Below are 2188 nucleotides of genomic sequence, written 5' to 3'. Positions count from 1 at the left end.
AGGTGCAGGGCCCCAAGCACTTGGGCCATTCTCCACTGCCTTCCCGGGCCACAACAGAGAGCTGGACTGGAAGAGGAGCAACTGGGACAGAATCCGGTGCCCCAACCGGGACTAGAATCTGGGGTGCTGGTGCCACAGGCGGAGGATTAGCCTAGTGAGCCACGGCGCCAGCTGATCCTGGTAATTTTTATATGGCACAGAAGTAATATATAAAAAGGGGCTGCTCTAATCAGGGCACCTCCTACAGGCTGTCAAACAGGAGTTCCTAAAGACAATTTCTAGAGGAAGATCTCTAAATAATTTACTAGGGTAACTCAAGAAAAGCTGCAACTTTCATCCCATTGTTTGGTGACCTTTTAGTCCATCAGAAAAGGAACTTTTGCAAAGAGGATGAAATGAAGCACCAGAATCTTAATTCTAAATTTCTTCTTGATAGTGAGACATCTGGTGGGAGCTAAGCTTTCCTTGGGGTTGCCACTGCTTTTTTTTCTTAAGATATCATTTTTTTCACTTGTTTGCTAAAGAGAGAAGAGAAGATTGAGCCCTAGCCCTTTCCTGTGGCTTGATTCCCCCTGCACCATTGCCTCTGCTAGAGGATCATCAGCCCATGTTGCAGACAGAAAAAGAGTAATTAGGAGAATGGCATTGAAACAGGTTTCCAGCACAAGAGCTTTGGGAGATTCCAGAAAGTTTTTGAACATGACAGTGTTGAAATGCAAAATGGAATTTGCTGTCTATTTGCCATCAAAGGCAGAATCTGCAAAGTGCCCTGTATTGTATTTTTTATCTAGTTTAACTTGCACAGAATAAAATTTTGTAACAAAATCTGACTATCAGCAAGCTGCCTCAGAACATGGCCTTATTGTCATTGCTCCAGATACCAGTCCTCATGGCTGCAATATTAAATGAGAAGATGACAGCTGAGACTTCAGCACTGGTGCTGGATTCTATCTGGATGCCAGTGAAGATCCCTGGAAAACAACTACAGGATGTACTCTCATGTAACAGAGGAACTCCCCCAACTTGTAAATGCCAATTTCCCAGTGGACCCCCAAAGGACGTCTATTTTTGGCCACTCCACAGGAAGTCACGGAGTGCTGATCTGTACTCTGAAAAATCCTGGAAAATACAAATCTGTGTCAGCATTCACTCCAATTTGCAACCCAATGCTCTGTGTTTGGAGCAAAAAAGCCTTTGGTGAATTTTTGGGGCCAGAGCAAAACAAATGGAAGGCTTATGATGCTACCCATCTTGTGAAATCCTATGCAGGTCCTCAGTTGGACATACTAATTGATCAAAGAAAAGCTGATGAGTTTTATGACCAGTTACTCCCTGAGAACTTCATAGCTTCCTGTTGTTTTTAGATTTCAAGAGGGTTAGGATCATGCCTACTACTTCATTGCAACCTTTATTGCTGAGCACATCAGACATCATGCCAAATACCTGAATGCATGAAAAGCTTCATATGAGAATCATTTCTGGGGACCGATGCTGTATAGTGGGCTAAGCCTCTGTCTGTGGTGTTGGCATCCCATATGGGCGCCAGTTCGAGACCCAGCTGTTCCACTTCTGATCAAGCTCTCTGTTATGGCCTGGGAAAGCAGTAGAATATGACCAAGTGCTTGTGCCCCTGAACCCACATGGGACTACCAGAAGAAACTCCTGGCTTCAGATCAGTTCAGCTCTGCCATTGCAGCCATTTGGAGAGTGAATCGGCGGATGGAAGACCGTTCTGTCCATTTCTCTGTCTGTAACTCTGCCTCTTAAATAAATAACTAAAATCTTAAAAAAAAATCAATCTGGGTTATGAAAGTTCTAATAAAGAGAATTGCGGAGAAAGACTTCAAAACACTGGATTTTATAGTGCTAAAATGGCTTCATTTTACAATTGAATCACCTTCTGAATAAATAAATAAACTTACTTTTGATTAAAAAAAAGGAAAGAGAGCATTATTTAATTTTTTTTTTTTTTACTGCAACAAAAAGTGTTCCTCTTAGGTCAAAGGCTCCCAACACAAAGAAGTGATAAATGTTTAAGGAGATAGGGAATGCTAATTATCCCAATTTGATCTTTACATGCTATACATATGTAGCAAATTATCACAAAGTATTCCATAAATATGTAGAATTATGTGTTAATTAAAAATAAATAAATTTTCCTTTGAAGTGGTTCTAACATTTTTCTAGT

General features: G+C 41.1%; 1 pseudogene; it reads left to right on the top strand.

Annotated features, from left to right (window-relative positions):
• Positions 1-639: 639 nt before the first annotated feature.
• LOC133766770 (S-formylglutathione hydrolase-like) lies at positions 640-1455 on the top strand (annotated as a pseudogene).
• The last annotated feature ends 733 nt before the right edge of the window (positions 1456-2188 follow it).

This window comes from Lepus europaeus, chromosome 1, assembly GCF_033115175.1.
Source record: "Lepus europaeus isolate LE1 chromosome 1, mLepTim1.pri, whole genome shotgun sequence".
Lineage (NCBI taxonomy): Eukaryota > Metazoa > Chordata > Mammalia > Lagomorpha > Leporidae > Lepus > Lepus europaeus.
This window is presented reverse-complemented; position numbering and strand designations above follow the sequence as displayed.